The 24554-nt window shown below is 36.0% G+C and overlaps 1 long non-coding RNA gene across 1 annotated transcript in view; it reads left to right on the forward strand.

Moving 5' to 3' along the window:
* Positions 1-519: 519 nt before the first annotated feature.
* Positions 520-24554, forward strand: part of LOC139075620 (uncharacterized) — a 91398-nt gene continuing 67363 nt past the window's right edge. Inside the window, exon 1 of the long non-coding RNA XR_011526226.1 lies at positions 520-652. This is a non-coding gene — a long non-coding RNA (uncharacterized lncRNA). The remainder of the gene's footprint in view (positions 653-24554) is intronic.

Consider the following 24554-nt stretch of genomic DNA (forward strand, 5'->3'; position numbering starts at 1 on the left):
GGTTCTAAGGCAGGAAGAAGGACGAGCTGTTTGAGGAATTTAAGGAAAGGCATAATGGCTGGTGCTAAGAGAGTGGCGAGTGACTGGTGATGTGGCTGAAAATTTAACTGAAAACTTCCCCTCGGGTTCTCCTATTTTGAGAAGATGCACCTTTTATTTAGCGTGCTCAATTAAAAGAGACTAGGAATCAGTCAACTATAATGTTGCAGAGACTTCTAATTAGTTTTTGTTTCTGAACAACTCAGTGCATATATCAGGATCTCAACCTGGATTGTCTGCAAGAGGGGGAGGCGCTTCTATGAGATTGTTCAGTGGTTCATATGAAAGCAAGAGAATGATGTGGACAAATGTAGGGTTTCTAGAGATAGAGAGAAATGAGTAGATGATAGGTGTTTAGAAATAGAAACTGCAGGGCTTAGAGACTGACTGGATTGTACCGGTTGGTCTCACTTACGGAATGTTGAGCATTAGAGATTCTACTTCCAGAATGTTTTCCTCAGCTTCACTGATGGATAAATTCTTTTGTTCCATCCTCCTAGGAAAGGTGTAGCTTGAAATATGAGAGGTTAGATAAAGTGGAGTTTAAGAGTACAGGCTTTCAGAAGACTGGACCCTGATACTGTATTTGCCGCGCACAGATGACCTTGATGAGGTTATTTCTCCTCTATAAGCTTCCATTTCATTATCACTGAAATGAATATGCTAAGTCCCTCATGAGATTGTTGTGATTATTAATTTAGCTGTTGTATATGAATTATGTAAATTCATGCTAGCCACTTAGTTAATGTAGAAGAGATAGAAACTATTACTGTTAATAAGAATTTACATAGCTTCCTTGACATTAAGTCATAAATTTCTAGGATGCGTGAAGGCCATCTTATTTATTTAAACCCAGCATGATGTCAGAATGTTCCCTTGCCTATAAGGGGCTTAAATTTGTGTGAAGTTGAATGAAGTATAAATGAATGAGGACTAGTGATGTTGAGCAGACTTAGGCAGTAAGTCTCAACTTTCTCAACACTGCCTTCCACGGTCTTCTTAGTTCACTATTCTCTCTGACCTCAGGGAGCTTTCCATCAGTGACCAGTAATTCCCTTTATGACCATTTCCTGTACATGGCCTTTCAAGTATATTTAATACAGATCTGTCTTCAGAATATTCATGCAAAGTTATTAATAGCTAGCAATGTTCATTTGCAGTTTATTGGGGAGATAATTTAAATAAATATGTTTTAAGTCAGATGCCTGCCTCATATTGGATATTCTGGGGCATGATCTTTTTTTAATGTGTCTCAAATATGAGATGGAGGTAGCAATCTCTCTCCTACTCCCAGGTATCCCATGTATTAGCTGCCTCCTCATTTTAACTTACACTCGTATATGAATTTGGAAAAGATTTCAAAAGGTCCAATCCCCTGCTTTCAGGAAGATAGGATAAATTTTACCCCATTTTTTATTTTAAATAACTTGAGTCCCAACAATATTAAGTAACTTGCCCATAGTCAGACAGGTAGTAAGGGACTGGGTGACTTGTACCATGTCTTCTGCCTTTTGTTTACAGTACCACATAGAGCTTTCCATCTGATACTGAGGCTGAACAAACCCAACAATGGACCCCTCTATAGCATTAGGAAAATGTTTCTGTGGTACCCATAGCCAATCTAATAGTGAAAGTTATTAAGCAGAGGGACTTGCCCATCAATATGGGTCTCTTTGAATAAGAAGCCCAACATGGATTTCTCACAGGCGCTAGTGCAGTCTCAAAAGCCATTGGCTTTTATTTTTTCTTTTTAATATCTGATTACAAAACTTTGAAATATAAAGTTTCAGCAAGAAAACCCTGACATAGCCTTAACTACTGTAAAACTAGCAGGCAAAGCTATAAGAAATTCAGTTTATAATATAATCTGAAATTGAATTACTCTGATTTCACGGCAAAGTCAATATTGCTAATGGATTAGAAACGTGGCTGATAAAAGTATTGTTGAGTTCATATTTGGGGAATCACATGAAAAAATTGATTTCTCTTGTGGTCTGTGGCATTTGAGACTTGGCACTGATCTGAAAAGAAACTTCATGGTATGGACCACTTAAACAAGTAAATACTTGAAGGTCAAGATAAATAAGGCAAAAAGTGGTTCTGATAAAGCGTTTATGATTTTTTTCTGGCACACTCCATTCTATTACTAACTACTATTGGGAGACTGGGGCCAACTGTGAAAGGCCTGATCTAACAATGTGACATCATGGCAAGAGGCTGTCCATGAAGCAGCAGTTCTGTGATTTCTGCAAGCATATTCTAGGGGTCTGTCAGTTGAGCAATGGATTGAGAATCCTAGATAAGAGATTAATCTACATCTCTTTCCAGTTCTGTAAATTTGGGCAAATTATCTTCTCTCTAGGTTTTCTTTATCTAACAAATAAGGGGATGGTCTACAAAAATGTGACTATTTTATGCTTCTGTGATTCTGTAATATCCAGTAAAGATACCACGTTCTTCTCAATTAAAATGTTCCGAAATTGCAGATGTTTATAATTAGTTTGTTGAGGCCTGCTTTATTACTGGATATAGCTTCTTTGCTCCAAAGACAAAATTACTCCGTTTTCCCCTATCAAAAAGCATAAATACCTTAAAGGTTAAAACTGAATTTCTGAGAGACTAGAGGTGCCCTATAGCTTCAATTAACTAGGGACTAGTGTTAAATGTTTTCTTTAGGGAACCAGCTCTATCTACATCATACCTAAATCTATCTTCTGAAAGCATGGAATTCAAACCTTCTATTTGACACATCTAATTTTTAATAATTTCACATTAATCAAAAGAAAAAATCTCAGGCCATAAGTAAGCCATGCACAGCATCTATACTTAGTGGTAAGAGCCTTAAATGAGGGTTAAAACTCTTCAGTTTATTTCCTAGTTCTAAGTATCTTCTGTGCCACGCTTCTCTCTATATAAATGTTTTCCATCTTTCAAAACTTGTATAAAATCCCACCTGCCAGAATGTGATAATCTTACTCAAAATTTATAGCTTGAATGCAGTCATGATGAAACAATCAGAGTTACACATACACACAAGCCTGTACTCTTTAAAACTGACAATCTATGAAAGAGAAAAGAATTACTGAAAACTGTTCCAAATTGAAAGAGACTATAAAGATGTGAAAACTAAATGAAATGTATGGTCCTTGATTGGATCCTGGCTGAAAAAAATCCAATTAAAGACAGAACTGGAACAATTTGTGAAGGTTCAAAATGGACTATGTATTAGGTAATAGTATTATAGTAATGCTGAATTTTCTGGATTTCCTAACTGTGCTGTGTTCCTGTGGGAGTATATCCTGTTTGAGGTAGATATGTGCTCAAGCATTTAGGTTGAAGGGTTATGACATCTGCAACTTACTCTCAGAAGTCCAGCAAAGTATTAAGACTTCTAAGATGAAAAAGAAGAAGGATATGCCAAAAGGTTAAGTTGGTGAACCTAGGTCCTAGGTAAGAGGTATTCAGGATATCATTACACTGATTTCAACAAATGTTTGCAGATTTGAGATATTTTTCCAAGTATTTTAAAGACAACTGTTTCACAACAGTTTTTTATTTCTTTAAATCTCTCTCATTAGAATATGAATGTTTCTTCCTTTAAAAGCTATGGCCTTTTTAATGTATTTCACCTTCACAATTGAACTTGAATATTTGTATACATAAAATATATTTGTGTTCATGTTATGAGCGCACTAGTGAAACATGAGGGCCTTTAGGACTGTGCTCATTTTTATGTCCGTTGCAATATTTGATAGAATATTTGCATATAACCTGTATTCAACTCAATAATAAATTAGTCAAATGATTCATTCAATTCAAGAATATTGAAGTGTACTATATGCCAGCTGCAACCTAGTTTTGGAGATTGTGTTAATGCCCTGCATAAACCTTCCAGAGATTTCCATGGCACTTTAAAAGTGCTTTAAGCATCTTCCACCCATATTTTTAATTTTTGTCCATCTCTGAGCTTACTATACCTCTCTCTCCCCCACTTACTATATCTCAGCTATATGTATCATATATCTATTTATAAACAAATACTTTCTTTCATATTCTTTTCTTCCTGATCTTTAAGTAGTTTGAGGAAGAGCTGGGACAGGACACCCAGGTATACCTGGGAGGCAGAAGGAGAGTGGGTATTGATCAGAGAAGTCATTCTTGAGGACCAAATACCAAAATCTGTCCTTTAAAAACACTGGGGGAGAATGTACACAAAGTCAGGGGTATGGTGTTTTCAGGAACTTAGACTAATTGAGTGTGGCAGAAACATACACAGTACGCATGGAAGCATGAGAGCTGACATAGCTGAGATGAACACATATCAGTTCATGAAGAATATCATGTATCATGTTAAAGGATTTTTAATTTATCTTGAATGTTATGAGGATAGTTTGAAAGAATTTAAGCAGGGGATTACACAATAAGAACTGAAGTTTAAGACAAACATTCTGAGTGGCAGGGTAAAAATAAAACAAAAATCAAGATAGGGAGATGACTTAGAAGGGTGCATTCTTAATCCCGTTGAGAAATTAAGGGTGCTATCCAATGGTCATGAGGATGCTGAGGAGGGAGGGGAGGGGGTAGAATTGAAAGGTATCAAAGAAATGGACTTGATAGAATTTATTGATTTAGTGGAGAAATAAAGGGCAGGGCAAAGCAAATACAAACATGATTCCTAATTTTTCTGGTTTCGGAAAAAATTCAGTGTAGTACCATTTATTGAGAGAAAAAAATTACTGAAATAATACAGAGGAAGGAAGTTCTGATACTGCAAAATGACTAGCTATTTTAAGCCAACTCACCTGCTAAGAACAACTAGAAAATCTAATATTTTAAGGCATCACAGATTCATCAAGGAAGCTAGGATTTGTAGTGTCAAGACCTGAAAAAGTAGAAAATTCTGAGGATTGAGACTATGCATTGATGTGGATGTGCCCTTGATCTGTGAGAAAGCAGTGGTTGAAATATAAAGAAGCTGAGGGAAGAAAAGCTAGAGCTGAGAATTACAGAAATGAAGCCGAACTCTTAGAGGAATTATGGATCTTGGGGAATAAAAAATGAATTCAGGGGGCTGGCCTGGCGGCACAGCAGTTAAGTTTACATGTTCTGCCTTGGGAGCCCAGGATTTGCTGGTTCCGATCCCGGGCACAGACCTACACACTGCTTATCAAGCCATGCTGTGGCAGGCATTCCACATATAAAGTAGAGGAAGATGGGCATGGATGTTAGCTCAGGGCTAATCTTCCTCAAAAAAAAAAAAAAATGAATTCAAGACCTGCCAGAGAAGAAGTTCCCTGGTGAAAATGTCAGGCATTCACCAAGCACCCAAAAGGGCTGCAGCCTAGGAGTAAATTTGGACTGAAAATAGACCACACAAAGACTGAATCCCAGTTTTGAATCATTTCAGCCTTAATTATACAAAGGAGCTGCATCCTTAATCTGAAAGACAAAAACCAAGAGTATATCCTTCTCTAGATCATCCAGAGCTTTAAATCCCTATGCATTTTCTATAGCATTCAGCAATCATTTATAACAACTAAGATTAAGAATGGATAAGAACTGACCAAAATAAAAAGGAAAGGAGACTCACAGGTATCTGAAATGAAATTTTTAAAAAGCTGAATGATGGGCCGGCCTGGTGGCCTCGTGGTTAAGTTCAGTATGCTGTGCTTCAGTAGCCTGGGTTCAGTTCCTCAGCATGGACCTACACCACTCGTCAGTGGCCATGTTTGTGGTGACCCATATACAAAACAGAGGAAGATTGGCAACAGATGTTAGTTTGTGAGAATCTTCCTCAAGCAAATGAAAAGAAGAAAACTGGGGACAGATGTTAGCTGAGAGAAAATCTTCCTCAGCAAAAAAAAAAAAAAAAAAAAGCTGAGTGAAATATTAAAGAAAAGAAAGAAATAATGCAAAATTATTCTAAAGAACTGGACACAAGAAAAATTCTAGTACTAAAAAAATGAAATGACAAATTAACTCAACAGATGGGTTTCACAGCAGAGTAAAAACAGTTGAAGAGAATTAGTAGATTGAATGATATGATAGAAGAAAATATGCTTACTGAAGAATGCCAATAAAAAATAATGGAAAATGCAGAAAAGAACGTAAAAATATAGGGAGAAAGTAAAATGTCTAATATATATGTATCATTGGAATCCTAGAAGAATAGGAGAGTGAGAACAAGGTAGATAATAGAATAAATAATGAAAGAGAATTTTCCAAAACAGAAAATACATCAAGCCACAGATTCAAGAAGTGCAACATAATCAAACTGTTCAAGATAGATGTAAAGAACACCATAAAATCCTAAAAGCAGCCAAAGGAAGAGAAAGTATAATCTTCAAAAGAACAAGAAAAAGATTCACTGCTTTTTCAACACAAATATGGAAACCAAAGGAATTGTTTATTCTGAAAAAAAATTTTGAAATGAAGTTTGCATAAAGAGCTTTTTAGAGAAACAATAACTATGAAATTTTAATGATGAGTTGCGTGCGCACACAAACACACACACTTACCTAAAATGTATTTCAAGCAGAAGGAAGATGACTTCCAGTAATAAACTTAGAGATGTAGGATGGAATCAAGAATGGACAGAGGTATCCATGTGGGAACATCTCATAAAATATTGATAGTATAAAACAATAATAATAATTTGTTGTGTCATCCAAAACATATAGAGAATTAAGATACATGGAAATAATGGAATTATTATATAAAATAGTCCATAATACTAGTGTAATGACTAAAAGAAAAAAATGAGGATGTATAAATAATAAAATAATTGAGAGAAAATAGAACAATACATTAATAATTAATTTACCCAAGACAAGTTAAGAAAGGAGAGATTTGTGCATATAGAACATGAGACAAATACAGAAACAGTCATAAGATAGTATATTTAAACCTGAATATATCTGTAATTATATTAAACGCGAATTAACTGATTTATGAAGATGGACTGCTTAAAACAGCACTGCCTTAAGTAGACAGATAGGGAGATAGATACATAGGTAAATTATAGAGAAATGTATCAAACAGCTAAAGTGACTGGTATCTATTACCCCTTTTTAATCCTAATGTAAAGCTCTATTATGATTAGATTAAGATGTTATCATTTCAGAGATACAACAAATTCAATGCAACAAATATGTAGATATTTAGTGGCTCTTAGTATCACTATAACCCTGCTACTACAAGGACCTTAACTTATGCCAACACTGAATAAATAACATACCAGGGTTCTATTCAGAATTTGTGAAGCCAGTTAACCCAACTGTATATCACAGATCTGTCATCCTTGTTATCGCTCCAATTCAAGTTATTATAGTCAGATCCTCTCTGGACTCTCATTCCCAGACTGTTCAGAGCTTCCTTTCCCCATGTCCCAACTGTCTGCTCCTCTCCTTACTCTCTGGATCTCTATTCCTCAACACACAAATTTCCATATATCTTCGTACTGTTTATTGATTGTCCTTTTCTCATTTTCTTCAGACTGCAGTCATTTTAATAGAATACTGTCCGTTCTTCCAGTACCACTGGATCAGAACACGAGTCAGCATGTTTCTAGAGCCAAAATGCTAGAAATGCATATCTCCTGGAATCCTGGAAGTTAATGTTTCCCTCCAGCTATATCACTGACTATGACAGCTCATCATTTCATCGTTCCCATCTATCAACCTTCTGGTCTTAACCATATATTCATTGAATGTATTGACAATAAACTCACAGTTTTGTTTTGTTTACTTTTTATTACTGATTTTTTAAAATGTGGTAAAAGATACATGATACCATTTTAGCCATTTTTTTAAGTATAAAGTTCAGTGGTATTAAGTACATTCACATCGTTTTGCAACCGACATAACCATCCATCTCTAGAATTTTTTAATCATACCAACTGACATTCCATACCTATTAAATAAAAAGTCCCCATTTCTTTCCTTTTATCCCCTGGCACTCTTTGTCCTCTTATGACTGACTTATTTCACTTGGCATAATATTCTGAACGTCATCTATGTTGTAGCATATGTCAGAATGTCCTTTCTTTTTAAGGCTGAATAATATTCCACTGCATGTATGGAGCACATTTTGCTCACCCACTCATCCGTTTATGGACACTTGGGTTGCTTCCTTCTTTGGCTCTTGTGAATAATGCTGCTATGAACATAGGCATACAACTATCTCTTTGAGACCCTGCTTTCAATTCTTTGGGGTATATACCCAGAAGCAGAACTGCTGGATCACATGGTAATTCTAGTTTTAAGTTTGAAATTCACAGTTTGGTAAAATATTTCGTCCTATCCTGATCCTGCAATGGTTTCAACAATTTGAAGGTGACCTATCCAAGATTCTCTCTCTCTGTTCTTTAACATGCTCAATTCTTGTGACCTTCATTCTATAAATGCACAATGCCCTGGATCTTGTTTCACCTGGAATCACTGTGCTTCTGTAGTATCTAATTACCATATCACATTCTGACTGCAGTCTTTCAAACTCAAGCTCTCTTGTTTTTTGCTTCCCACAATAACTCCATTTCTGACTGTATCTTTCTAATTTCAAGCACTCTTGTTCCCATTATCCTACCTCAGAAATTGCTTTACTAATAGTGCTTAACTCCCTCCCTTTCTTTGCTTTCGGTCTAGCGACCCCTCCTTCCTTGATATTTTTGTTTATTCAGTATGGAATTCTTAGTCCATAATTTTAAATTCACAGTTATAAGCAACCTCCATCCCCTTGCCCACTTGCAACTTTATTGCTCTCCCTGCACTAAACTGCACACTTAGACTGATGTAAGTATTTGCCTTATTCCATTCTTGACTTGGGTAGCTAAAAAAATTAAAAATCACCCAACCATACCCTTCTCCCCAACTCCCAACACCCCTCAGGGAGCTTTTGCCTCTTTTTTTCACCACAGGGAAAATAAACCAATTAGATAAGAAATTTCTAAACTACCTATCTCTTCTATATACTTAACTGTAGCTATATCTGTCTTTATCTCCATTTCTTCCTTCTGTGATATAACAGTTCCTTCATTCTATCTAAGTTTTATCCCCTTACACTATTCTCTGGATTCCACAACATTGTGCCTCTTTAGGGGTAAAACTCCATTCACATCCTGCTGTGTATCCTGATACTTGACTTTTTCCATTTACATTTTCTCTGCCTCTCTCACCTCAGGACATAAATATATTCAAACTACCCCAAAGAAAAAAAAATACACATTGAGAGCCGGCCTGGTGGCGCAGCGGTTGGGTGTGCACGTTCTGCTTCACCGACCGGGGGTTCGCCAGTTCAGGTCTCGGGTGTGGACATGACACCACTTGGCAAGCCATGCTGTGGTAGGTGCCCCACATATAAAGTAGAGGAAGATGGGCATGAATGTTAGCGCAGGGCCAGCCTTCCTCAGCAAAAAGGGGAGGATTGGCGGCAGTTAGCTCAGGGTTAATCTTCCTCAAAGGAAAAAATACACATTGATCTTACATCTTTCTAATGAAACATTGTTATTACTTCATTGTCTTTACAGAATCATATGCTTGTAGAAACCGCCTGTATTTGACGAATGGGGTTCTTCAAATCTCACTCACTCTCCGGTACAGTTTGACAAGGCTTCTTTACATACCATTACACCGCTGAAACCGTGCTCTAAAACCTCGTTAAAGACTACTTTGTGGCTAAATTTAAAAATATATTTTTATTCCATATTTCTGCAGCTTTAGGCAATTGTCACAATTTAGGCTCCTTGGAAAGCAGAATCTGAGATGCAGATGAGCATGCAGAGGGTTCTTGGGGATCAACACCTGTTGAGAGAAGGAAGATGATTGGGCAGAAGGCACAGCTGAGCTGTGGTGCAATCTCATTGGAGGCCTAAGCCAGCCCTATGTGGCGTTCTGAAGCTGAGATGATTCTTCAGAGTTGTTCTGAGTTAGGGCGTGAAGACTGGAGCTTTACACTGATCAGTCATTGTACACAGATGTTGGGAAGGAGGTGTGAACCTGAGTGAGAGCTCTCTCCCACTAGGAAAATCCTTGAAGAGGGTTAAAAGCTCAGGGCTGTCCACCCACAGCACTGCCAGATGCTGGCGAAATATGTCCTTCAATTCTGAAGGGGATCTAGGTAGTGCATCACGGCATCTAACACAGCAGTGTTTACCAATCCCAGCTTCTTCAGAAATTTCTCTTTCCATGTGTTCTACAACTACACTTACAAGATTTGTCCACAAGAGTTAAACATTGAAAACTACGTTGGGTCATTCCCCTCAACTGGGTGAATTTTTGTGCCTGACTACTCATCTTGCCTTCTGATGATTCTAGGAGATGCACAGAGGATAGCACCAAACAAAAGGTCCTTTTTAGCTAATTGCTTGTCTTGACTGCATTCCAAGGCTTTGTTCTGGTCGTGCTTTGTAATCACAAATTCTTAACCATTTTATGAGTTCTAATGGAACTATTTCGTGAACTCTAAAAATCTTAATCTCTAACCTAGTGTATTTCCCTGAACTCAAAGAGTGTGTATCTAATTATTTACTGGGCACCTCTGTGACTGGCACTTCACTTTCAACGTATCTAAAACTGAACTTATCATCTTTCATCTTTAAAATGTTTATTTTTCTATATCCTCTTTTAAGATAAAATTTAGAAACTAAAATTGTTCATTCACAAAGTATAGAATAATGATTGTGCAGTTAATTACCATAAAGTAAATACACCCAATGAAGTGCCACCTATGTCAAGAAATAAAACATTGTCGAGACAATAGAAACCTTTTTCATGCCCCCTCCTTTTTCTCCAAAGGTAACCATTATCATGATTTCAGGACTTATTTTTTTGGCTTTATGTGGTGAGAACATTTAAGATCTGCTCTCTTAGCAAGTTTCAAGTATATGATACAATCTTGTTATACAGTATTGTTAACTGAAATCACCCTGCTGTACACCAGAGTTTATTCATCTTATAATTGGAAGTTTGTATCCTTTGACCAATGTCTCCCCTTTCCCCCACCCCTCAGCCCCTGGCAACCACCATTCTACTCTCTGTTTCTCTGAGTTCAGCATTTTTTAGATTCCACATATAGATGAGATCGTAAAGGATTTGTCTATCTTATTTGTATTTGTCTGACTTATTTCACTTAGCATAATGCCCTCAAGTTTTATCCATGTTGTCACAAAGGGCAAGATTTCCTTCTGTTTTTTTAACAGCTGAATAATATTCCATTGTGTATATATATCACATTTTCTTTATCTATTCATCCATCAATGAACATTTGGGCTTTTTAAAAATTTTCTTCAATTTATTAACTCATGTTTTAGAGTTGTTGTTGGAGGATAATATCATTAAACAATTCCTGGCTGGAGAGTTTGCTCAACACATAAGGCAACCGTGGGTATTAATGCTAAGCTCAGAGTGTTCTTGAAGAATCACGTTAAAAATATTTCCTTACTTGTATCTTTTGATACTTACTCCCTCAATCTAAAGAGCTAGCCCTAGAAATTGGAATCATTAGCCACCATGTTGTTTCTCTTTTAAAATTTCCTCCTTATCATTTAGATATTAACATAAAATGACATCAATTCATTTTTATTTCTACAAGTGCTTTTGAGATACCTACTACGTAAAAGGAACGGGCTAAGACATCTGTCTATAAAGCAAACATTACTATTCCTGGAAAGTCCACAGATTAGCAGTAGTGAAGAAGTAGAATATATTCTCATAAAAGTGATTTGGTTGATTTAATTAAATGGAAGAATTCAATGGATCTGGATAGGTGATGCCAATATCAAGATTACCTGGGGAGCATTAAAGATCCTGGTGCTGGTTACTAATCAGTTCTCAATATATATTTGTTGAATTGAATGGTATGTTTTGGATTTTATGCAGTGCTTTTTTACTATAAAAGATCATAAGAGAAAGAAAGATGTACACTCTTGCATCTCAGTAATGAAAACATTGAAATATTACACGGATATACACATGATTGAATAGGATACTTCAAAGTACTTCTTTTTTGCAGAAATAAAAATAAAATAATAGAATTTCCCATTGCAATGGAAAAGTTCATTATTAGAATTACTGTTAAATGATTATTCATGCCTGTCCTCTCCATTTTAGGATTTAGTAGAATTTTAATAATATAGACACTAATATGCATTATGTTGATAAGATTCTATCAGTAGGTTGTATAGGTGGTAAGTTTATGCCCATTGATTTGAAATGTGAGTTTGGGAAAAGAAAATATAACTAATTGGATAGATTGTACAACTTGTAAGATTTATTATTTCATTTTGAATTGATTACTTCTAACCAAGAGTCATAGATTTACTTGATGTAATTAAACAACCAGGCTATTTGCTGTTATTTGGTAATCCCAGCATATTTTCAGGGCATGGTGCAATGGATGGATTGATCTACCAAACACAATTACACCTGTTCATTGGGCTTATAAAAGAATGTTGAGAAATTCCAATAAATAATTTCAATCTGTTCTAATAAATGGAAACTAAATCTTGAAAGCTGTTGGCATTGAGACAGGAAAAGAAAGGAACAAATAGTTTATTTCATTTGATAAGTCTGTCCTTTGATAGTTCTTACATTTATCTAGTGAAAATAATAAAGCACACATCAATCTGGCATAAAACAGAGTAGAATGTGGATTTCTTTTCCACATTGCAGAAGAATATTATTCAAATAGGTGCAGAGTTTTCAGATGTTGAGCAATTGTTATTCTCTGTGCCTTCAGCCTAGTGAAAAAAATTAAGCAAGGCTATTTTAAAACAGGAAAGATCACACTGTGAAGTAAGGAGAGACTTCTTGAATTTCAGTGATGCAGTCAGGGTCATCTAGCCTGATGTATTCTCTAATGGCAATACAGACCCGCGTTATTTGTCTGGGTCATCATTGGGATGAAGATAGCTGTCAGGAGTCCTGGAGCAAGTGAATAATAAGATAAATATTCATGTGTTATATTGTGTTATTAAGTAACATGAAGAGGTAGAATATATATACATATATAGTTTGTATATATATAAATATATACGTAGTTTATATATATAGTAAATATATGTACATATATACATGCAATACTTTCAGTTACAAAATACAAAACAAAACAATAGGGAATAAAAATGACTAAGTCACTTTAATAGGTTTTTTTCCACTCAATAAGAAGTCTGGGAGCAGGCAGTCGACATCCAGGGCTGCTACTGAAGCTCGATAATGCTTTTGAGAGCAGGACCATTTTAATATTTTTGCTGCACTATCTTTAGTACATAAGCTTTCATCTTTATGCTCACCATTTCTATTACTTAAGGTAGGCCTGAAAATGCTGTGATATTTAAGAACACCTATACCTCAGGGGCTCAACACAATCAAAGTGTATTTTGCTCATGCAAAGTCCACTGTGCATCCAAATGAATGTCCAAGGTAGCTCTCCTCCATGCAATGACAAAATAATCCAAGCCACTTGCATCTGTTGGGTCGGCCATCTCTGCACAATGCTTCCATGGTCCCCAGTGCAAAGGTAGAGATAGGAAAGTGCAATGGGGGTTTTTCAGCTGAGAGGGACATATGTCATTTCTGTTCGTATTTCATTGACCAAATTCAGTCATATGGGGCAATGAGTATAGTTTTGCACATCCATATCTGTGAACAAGGGGTGTTGGATATTGGGAGTGACGGTAATGTATAACTGGTCGCTATGTTTATGACAGTTGTGTTTTCAGGCTCCATGAATGCTTTCCAAAGACGAGAGAGAAAGAGAGAGATGAAATGAGAAAGGAAGAGACCAAAAATGCTTTTACCTGGTTATACTTACTTTTTATTTGGAGAAGGACATTACTACTAAGACAAGCTTTTCATAACAGAAAAGCTGGGTTGTGCTATTTTGCACAAATAATTTTGAAAGAATATTTTGCCTTAGAGAACATTATAGAGCGTTGTCCAGATGGTGGTGAATGGGCTATTTGAATTGCAAACACTAAGGATGAATTTTCATTTATTATCTAGCTTTGGGAAGAACTGTTCCCTGGTGCCCCATCACACTGAGGTACTATGGATTAACGTTGGCAGCATCCGGCTCTTACATAATGTGATTCTCAAAGCTTGGGAGTAGGTCTTCTTCCCATGTTTCACCACGAGGCACAAAGTTACAGAATCCACGTAGATGTCAGTAATGAGATGTTAGAGCCCAAGGAATCATATAGTTGCAGAGGATTTTACAGTTTGGAAAAGAGCCAGGGAAATTGCCAAGATTGAAGCTTGAAAGGTAAATGCTGCAGCATACTGTAGAGCCTAGGCTAACAGTAGCCTAAAGAAGACCATGGGAATGATTGATCTGAAAGGTGCCTTATAGCTTCTACTGACTTTTAAGCTGGAACACTTTGGCTTTACTTCTAGAACCTGCAGAATGGCCAACCTCTTAGTTGAAAGATGTGTTTCTGGCTAACCCACAAGTGCGCCAGCAAATGGCCCCACAATATCAGATGGTGTCTTTTGGGGGAAAGAAAGCACTGAGGGAAAGACAAAAACTCTGGGGACTTACTGGGACAAGAACCTCCCATTCGTCTCCATCAATGTTTTAAAATGCCAATGCTGAGAAAAGGGCTTTAGTCGCAAGTTACTATTGTGGTTCTCAGTAACTATTTTAACTCCAAGGCCTCAGAATAATAATGATATAAAATAGAATTTAATTTACATCATGGAGATCAACCATGCCTGTTGAGGAGATATTAAAAAGTAGGGATTTTCAAAGAAAGAATATGCCACACCATATCATACTATACCATACCACACTATATTATACTATTTCATGTTTAATATAAATGTCTCCCCAGTTCTGCTTTGATTTTTCTCTATTTAACCTTTATTCAAACTTGATACAGTCCTTAACTTGATACAGTCCTTGTCTATCAGCTAGCAGAGTGGGTGAACATAAATGTTCTGTTATCATACCTCCTGGGTTTGATTACTGCATCTGTTTCTTTGTCTCTCAACCTCACTGCCTGTACTCCTAGCAGTTGTGCTATTTGAAACCATCTGTCTTTCTAACCTGGTGCCTGCTAGGAATATAATGATGTTTTTCATTACTTGGTCGAATAAAAGAATTAGCAAAAGGAGCTAACAAACAGACTGATTATGGTTTTATTATAAAGTTTTATCAAACCAAAATAAATGTAATATTTATACATTAATAGTACATTAGATCTCGGTAATTTTAGAAAAGTCAATTTTTAGACAAGACTACAGGCTGAGAAAGAAGGAATATTTAAAATAAATAAGACAGTGGCCACTTTTTTCATTTAGTAGTGAATGTTAGTAAGTAGTGACATGGCACTAAAAATTTCTTCCATGAACTAGACTAGTGTATTTCAATACTCTCTACCCCATTCTCATTTTGATAAACAAAAACAAAATCAATGTCCTCCTTAATGGTACTTAAAATTTCAAAATAAATTATCAACAAATGGAGCTGAAAAAATTGGATATATGTGTAACAAAAAAGAAGACTGACTCCTACTTCGCCCCATATACAAAAGTAAACTCAAAATGGATCATAGACCTAAATGTACTACTTAAAAGTATACATTTGTAGAAGAAAATGTAGAGAAAAATTTCATAAACTTAAGTTAGGCAACGATTTCTTAAATAGGCACAAAACACGTGAACCCTAAAAGAACACATTGATAAACTGGACTTTATCAAAATTTGAACCATTTGCTCTTTAAGAGACACTGCTAAGAGAATGAAAATACAGTCTGTAGACTGGGAGAAATCATTTGAAAATCACAAAGAAGGTACAGAACTCATAGCTAAAATAAAGAAGTCTCAAAATGCAATAATAAGAAATAATGACAATAAAAAGTAAGCAAAAGATTTGAACAGCAACTTCACAAGAGAAGATATTTAGATGATAAATAAGCACGTGAAAAGGTTGTCAATATCATTAATCACAAGGGGAAGAAAATTCAGAAACTAAAACCGCAATGAGGTATAATTACCTACCTATTAGGATGACTAAAATTTAAAAATTGACCATACTAAGTGCTGGTGAGGAGGCAGAACTCTTATATAGTTTTTGAGAGGAATGTAAAATGGTACAACCCCTTTGGCAAACAATTTGTCAGTGTCTTAAAAAATTAAACATACATCTGCCATATGATTTGGTCTTTCCACTCCTAGGTAGTTACCTAAGAGAAAGGAAAGCATATGTTTCTACGAAAACTTATTCACATAGACCAGCTTTATTTATAATAGCTAAACTGTAGAACAACTCGAATTCTCCATCAACAAGTAAATGGATAAACAAATTGCGATATATGTATACAATGGAATACTACTCAGCAATATAAAAGAAATGAACTATTAATATATAAAACAACATAGATAAATCCTAAAATAGTTATGCTAAGAGAAATAAGCCAGACAAGATAAGAGGTCATACTGTATGATTTCATCTATATAAAATCTGAAAAATACAAACTAAGATGTATTGACAGAAAGCACATTAGTTTTTGTCTGGGGGTGAGGGGAGGGAAAAAGAGCAAGAGAGTACAGGAAGCACCAGTAAACTTTTGGAAGTGGGTGGCTGAGCAGGTGGCATAGTGGTTAAGTTTGCGTGCTCTGCTTCAGTGGCCTGGGGTTCCCCAGTTGGGATCCTGGGTGCAGACCTACACACCACTCATCAGGCCATGCTGTGGCAGCGTCCCACATAGAAGAACTAGAATAAGGACTTTCAACTAGGATATACAACTATGTACTGGGGCCTTGGGGAGGAAGAAAAGAAAACTTTTGGAAGTAATGAAAGTGCTTCATGATCTAGCCTGTGGTGATGGTGTTATGGGTGCATATATATTTCAAAACATAAAATTGTACACTTTATGTGCAGTTTGTTGTATATCAATTTTACCTCAATAATGCTGTTTTTAATGGCTCAGCAAACTCTAAAAATAGATTATAACTATATTTACTGAAATTAGAATTATTCTAAAATAGTAGTTAATAAAATAACCACTATAAATAATATAAATAAATAATAAAATAGAATTTACTTTTCCAAACTGTGCCTTTCTACTTCGCTGGAGATTCTGATATGCCTGTGGCCCTTGAGAATTTCTGTCTAGAGGACTAAGCCTACTTAGAGCTACTTAGCTTGCTGACTTCAAAGCACTATCACGAACTCTTTTTGTTCTGTAAAAATAACTTCTCGGATTTATAAAGCTCTTTATAGTCGAAAATCTCTAAGATAAGCTCATGTATATATATATATGCACTACAAGAGGGTCAGCTTTGTGAATAATGGCACACTCATACAGGCCATTATGTTTTCAAAGGACTTCTACATACTCCATCCATTTGATGCTCATAAATCTCCTCATTCAGTCTCCTAGCATCCTCCTTACAGACCACTGATTGCCCAGCATTCTGCCATATGTTCCAGTGTCACCACCACTACCGGCTAGCAACAGAATCCATATCTGATCCACCCCCATTTCCGCCTCGGCCTCTAGTCAAAATCTTTCTTGAATGATTATTTGTGATAAGATCATAGGATGCCAGACCTGGAAGCACTTTTGAAAATCACCTTAAATCTCTTATTTTACAGATGACGTTGAAGCCCATAAAACTTGTTGTCCTACTTAGGAATCTAAGTGTCCTAAGTGTCCTTACCTGTCCATCAAATCGAAAGTCCTTTATCTGGCATGCAAAACACTCTGTAGTTACACCATATCCTCCTGCCAATATTATCTTTATTCCCACTAAAGTTCTTTTATCTTCTTGGCATTTATCACATTCATAATTTTTGACAACATATTCATTTATCTTACATGTTATTATGGTTATTATTTTCTCTCACTGGCCTATAAGCTCAGTGAGGGCAGTGATTGTGTCTGTTTTGTATAACACGAGCATCTAGCACATTGTCTGGTACTAGGTGCAGCTCAGTAATTATTTGTTGATTGATTGAAAGGATGAAGAATGATGCTTGGTACATCCACTGAACGTCAGATATACTAAGTTTCACACTCTCACAACATTCCATGTGCAGCCCTCTTTCTTCTTTCCATGTGGAATGCTGTTTGAAGGTGAAAATAAGAGATTTATCTCCATTTGATAGATGAAGAAAATAAGGATTAGAGTATTTACTCAATTACTTATTAGCCAGTACTAGACATGATATTTCCTGATTAAATTATCCCACTTGAATTTCTCCCTTATCCCATGGAGAATTACTATATGGATTTCTCTCCGGACAAAATGGAAGAGCCCCCTAATCGTCACATACTATTTTAAACTAGGTTATTGTGGCATATTGTAAAATCAGGAAAACACACTTGAAATGGGTCAGAGAGTCACACACATACACAGTATAGAATTGTGCCTTTTAAATAGACCTCAAATTTTTTTTTAGCGTTCTTAAAACTAAGATCTTGTATCTGGCAGCCTCAACTATTTCATATAGACCCAATAAATAATATGTAAATATATGCTTGAAGAGTTGTCCAAAAAAAAAATGCTTATAAAATGCTTTGGAACCATAATATGTCTGTTTGCTTTCATTTTACTCACAGTTCTAGCAGGTATGGATATATGCTTTTGTGGTACAGAAATGTCGAAGCATTAAATTGGAAACACTGAGGGGAGATATTGACCAGAGTCTGAAATGAAGATGTGCAATCAGCAAAGGGCTTTAGGAATAGACCTCACCCCAAAACACTAGCAGAAGCAGAATCAAGAGTAGAGGAAACTCAGTCTCATAATTACCACTAAATCTGAATAATATTTTTCATTTAAAAAATATTTTGATATAATGTCAGACTTCCAGAAAAAAATCACAAGAACTCTACAAAAATCTGTGGAATTCTTTCATCCAGTTTTCTCCAAATGTTTACATTTCACTATATTTGCCTCCTCTCTCTCTCTTTCTTTCGTTATTGTGTCTTCTCTAAGCCATTTAAGATTAAGTTGCAGACATGATGCAAGATGCCAATTTACTCCTGAATAATTCAGTATGTATTCCCTTAAAACAAAAAATTAAATGAATTAATCACAGAACAATCATCCAAATCAAGAAATTAACATCAATATCCTCTCAGACCATATTCTGATTTCATCATTTATCCTAATAACGTCTTTTATAGTCACATCTGCTTTAATCTGGAGCTGTTCCTGAGTTCACTTTTGTATTTCATAACTAATATGTTTGACAGAGCAGGGCAGTTGTTTTACAGAATCTCTCTTAACTTTGGCTTGTCTGATACTTTAACATGGATAGATTCAGGTTATACGCATTTGGCTGTAAAAACACAGCATGAGGCTGAGTTTTTCTCAGTGCTTCCTATGAGGAGGTACATGCTGCTGAGTGTTACAGCTGGCACGGTTAACTTTGATCTCTTGGTCCAAGTGGTATCTGTCAGTTTTCTCCACTGTAAAGTTGGTATTTGGGGCTTTGTAATTAATAGATAACTTGTGATGAGATATTTTGAGACTATGTAAATATCTTGTTAGTCCCTAAACTTTCACTCACTAGTTTCAATATCCATTGATGATTTTGCTTGAATTAATTATGATGATGATGACTATCAAGTGTTGATTTTCTAATTTCATCCTTTCTTCTACATTTGTTCTTGAGCTTTGTGGTAAAGAGCATCTTCTTCTTTTCTCTCTCTCTGTGTATGTGTATATACATATGCATACACATGAACACACATATATATATTCTTAGAGTTACATAGATATCTTAGAATATATATACACATATGCATATACATATATATATAAACACATGTATAAACACACACACATATATGTATAAACACATACATACACTTACATGGGAGTCCCTTTAAACTGGCTCCTTATATCTTTTAATATGTCCCCATAATTCTTTGAGCACTTTTTTACTTTCTAGGTCATTGCCCCAACCTTGCAATCACCCATTTCTCTGAAGAGCTCTGGTGCCTTTTACATGACATTGGTTTGGAAACCAAGATCAGGATGTTAAGAGTGCTCATTGCATGGGGATTTCATTCCTTCTAAGTGCCTTAGTATCAAGAGCTTGGAAATAGGTGTGATGGAAATCACAGAGACTTTTGTGCATTTCTATATCTAAGTTCATGAGTTCACGTTGATATCTCTAATTCCATTCCGACACCTCTAAAATTAGGAACCAGACAAGATATTTCTACTACTATCAACATTTGTATTATTCAATGCAATTAGACCATAGCTAGAAATCAAAGGTGTACAAATTGGGGGAAAATAACTTAAACTTGTTTCTACTGACAGAGTATATGATCATGTGCTTGAAAAACACTAGGGAATCAATGATAAACCTAACTCAGATATTATAAGAATTCAATAAAGTAGCAAATTATAAAGTTAACATATGCAAATCAATAACCTTTATATACACAAATAATAATCAGTTAGAGGATATCACAGAGTTTTCTCTACTCCATTTAAAATAGCAACAAAAAAAGTTACAAAGAAACTTTGAGACTATCATTTAAAGATCAGTTTTCTCTTTCAACAATAATTATTTAATAGAAAGTTATTAAATTTCTAGTTTGAATCTATTTTTAAATTTTGTTAATAATGTCTAGTTTTATTGCATTGTGATCTAAGAATGTTGTAATATTTTTACTTTATAAATATTTCTGTTGTTTTCTTTGCGACATGAGGTATGGTCAATTTTTGTGGCTGTTCCATGCACACCTGAGAGAATATGTATTCTCTATTAATTAGCGTGGAAAGTATAACATTTAATGCCTTGTGGTTTAAATTCTACTTTATTTAATATCATGATCACTCTCCACGGTTCCTTATTATTTCAGTTTGGCGCACCTTTGCTCATCCCTTTATGTTTAGCTTTTTAAACGATTGGCATAAATTTCTCTTGTATACACCATAGAGTTGTGGGGATTTTTTGAGTCCAAATTAAAAATCTTTTTTTCTTCCTAACAGATGAGTTAAGCCCATTCACATTTATTGATAAGTAATATTATTTACTTACATTGTGCCTAGCTTATTTTAGAATTATCTGATAATGTGATGTGTTTCTGTGGTCTGTTATTTTTTGAAGCTTCTTTTGGTAGTTAAGATTTGTATTTTTGTTCTTCTACCTTTTTAAGGTCTTCATTTAACCTTTTCATCTCTGGTTTATAACTTTAATAGAACACTTTGTGTTGTTTAGTGTAATGAAACCAATTTCTCCAGAAAATTAAGCTAATCTTGCTGCCTTCATTTATTTATTTATTTAGTTAGTTTTATTTTTTTGAGGAAGATTAGCCCTGAGCTAACATCTGCCATCAATCCTCCTCTTTTTGCTGAGGAAGACTGGCCCTGAGCTAACATCTGCGACTGTCTTCCTTTACTTTATACGTGGGACGCCTGCCACAGCGTGGCTTGGTAAGCAGTGCGTAGGTCCACACCCGGGATCCGAACCAGCAAACCCTGGGCCACTGAAGCAGAATGTGCAAACTTAACCACTGCGCTACTGAGCGGCCCCACTGCCTTAATTTATTGATACTCTCAAGGGGTAGAACTGGTCCTCTGACGTTGCTTATAAAGAAGAAATACCTCAAAAACAAAGACTGGCAACCAGTGTTTCCTGAAAGTGGAAGCCTCAGCCATAAACTAGAGACCAGAGTAAGGACTTGAGTTATTATCACTTAGTAAGTGGCTTGTTCCATGTTTCTCTGACAGGGACTCTAGCCCACATCTGTCCTTGGGGCCTCATAGTGCATAAACTGGGCATACTCAAGGCAGTATGTAGTTGTTCTTTCTTTCTGGAGTTAAGGGTAATCTTCATCCTTTTGTTTAGTAGACACTTAAATTTCTAAATATAAATATAATAAAAAACATTAGCACAAAAGTTGATCAGATGTAGTAGGGGTGCCTGGCCATGTCCGTCTGACAGCAGACTCGTGATAGATGTAGTAACGCCTCATTAACGCAATGGTAAGTGCAGTATTAAAATGATCCTGTACCAAAATTTGCAGGCAGAGTCTAAGATAACTGAAAAGTCTAGAATAGGTGAAATAGCATAGGCTCCACACAATGGGACCGATTTTCTTCATAGACAGGAAAAGAAATACAAATGCTGTCAGCTGATAAGCTGGCCTCCCACTCCCCTCTTATTATTATAAGTCTGTCTTCTACGGTGTAGAACACCTGCCAACATGATGTTTGGAGATCCTACCTATTTTATTTAATCCCGGTTGCCACCAGAGCAGGAAAATCTCCTCTCCCAAAATGTGCAGTCCTTCCTTGAACCAGAAAAGAAGAAATCAATTCTCTCTCTCTCTCCCTTTCACAATATAGATTATTAAAATTCTCAGGCTACCCTTTGTTGCCCTCTCTCCAGATGGTAAATGTTCTTTCTAGAGTCAAACCTAGAAGCCTAGTGCTCTTCCTTTTTCAAGGGCTCTGGGATCTTCAATTGCTTCAGATGATGAAATAAGTTGTATTCTTTACGTGGCTGATATTGGTAAATATTATGCAGAACAGATCCTCTCCAGAGAAGGGTCCCAATATTTAGACTGTGGAGGGAGCAGGAGGCTCCCTTTTGGTCTCCTCACCATGCCACATTATCACATTATCCAAGCCTCTCCCTGTCTATCATCTATCTATCTATTTAACATCTATCTGTAAGATATTTAAATTTGCCTCAATTAATCTTTTTCAATTTGTCATAATCATACGCAGAATTCAGATGGAAAGGGAGGTGGTACTTGACAACCCACCAAAACATGGTCCTGTAATTGTAACAGCAATGATATTGAAAATCATTGTGTATAGACTGAGTTCATAAAATAAAAGTATTTTTTCTTTAGATAACTTCATACAATGACTCAAATTTTTGAGAAACTGTTTCTAAAACTGCTTGTTTTTCATCCCCTGCTAGCTCACCTCTTCTCCCAGAGCAGAAATATCATGACTCCCATCTGTAGATCCAGCCCCAATCCAGGGAGTAACATCTACCCACAATTAAGAGAAATTGAGAGTTCATTTTACCCATCAAGCTAAGATGTCTCTCCCTAATACCCCAATGTTAAGATCTGCATAGTTCCCATGAATTTAATCCCCTACTCGGTGCTAGACACCGTGCCATCCCATTGAAACTATAATTTATGAGCATTTAGGATTGAGCTCTTTTTTTCTGAGAAATTAGGGCAATGTGATCGTCATTGTCTTCTAGTAAAATATCTGAATCCTGAAGTTATTAAACAGAATGGGATTTCATTGGAAGAGGATTGTGATTGAAAAAACAAAGTCAGTCTTGACTACATGAAATTTGGGGTATTGCTCAGACAGCCGAAGGCTCAGAGACAAACTGGCAAGAATTCTATACCCTAGTTATAGTCCATTAGAAAATATCCATTGCAATATTATTTCTTTTTTGAAAAACAGATTGGCACCTGAGCTAACAACTGTGGCCAATCTTTTTTCTTTTTTTCTGCTTTTATCTCCCCAAATCCCCCCAGCACATACTTGTGTATTTTCAGTTGTGGGTCCTTCTAGTTGTGGCATGTGGGACGCCGCCTCAACATGGCCTGATGAGCGGTGCCATGTCCACACCCAGGATCTGAACGAGCAAAACCCTGGGCCACTGCATCGGAGCACGTAAACTTAACTACTCGGCCACGGGGCCAGCCCCTATTGCAATATTATTAAAAGTATGAACCAAAGAGAGAAAGAGGAAAAAACAAGAGAGAGAGAAACTTGGTCAAATTCCCTATGGTACAAGATTACTTAAAATCCCAGGGCCAGAAAAAGACACACACATTAAACATATAACACAATACAATTTTTGCAAATTAAACTGAAAAAAAAGATTTTAAATAAACATAATCTTCTATTGCAGTTTCCAAACTACACAGTGTTTTAGCTATGCCATCTGTAGTTAGCTTGCAGATAAGGTGAGCTTTCCTATTAATGCAGTTTATTGGTTCCATTTGAAAAAATGTCTTGGAAAAACAGAACTGGTGATCTTTTCTGTCTGTCTGGCAGAATATGGCTTTTCCTTCCTTGATATCTAAAAAAAAAATTTACTGTACTCTACCTGGTATTGGGTGCCTATAATTTCAGAGTAAAGCTGAGTTTGGCCAGACAGTTGTATATACAGAGTTCTTTGTGGCTATGAGATGAACCATTCTTCAGAAAACAAAGAAGTGGCTGATATGTTAATTTCCATTATCTTTCAGACACAATGATCTTCCTTAAATGTATTAATTACTTAATTGGTTAGATGTTCATTTATTAATTCTTGTATCACCAAGCACTAAATTCATATATTCACAGAACACTATATGCAATGAAAGGGGTCATAACACATTGATGGATAATGCATTATACTAGCCTTGGAAAAGCGGCAGTTATTAAATTTCAAGATGAAAAGAATGACCATATAGACCATCTTGTCCTTATAGCTGATCTAGGATGTGACTCTTTGAATGACTTCCATATTTGCAGTTGTTTTGGTGGGAAACAAAAGATGACTCTGTTTTCCTAAGTAGAGTAGGG

This window comes from Equus przewalskii, chromosome 14 (genome assembly GCF_037783145.1).
Source record: "Equus przewalskii isolate Varuska chromosome 14, EquPr2, whole genome shotgun sequence".
Lineage (NCBI taxonomy): Eukaryota > Metazoa > Chordata > Mammalia > Perissodactyla > Equidae > Equus > Equus przewalskii.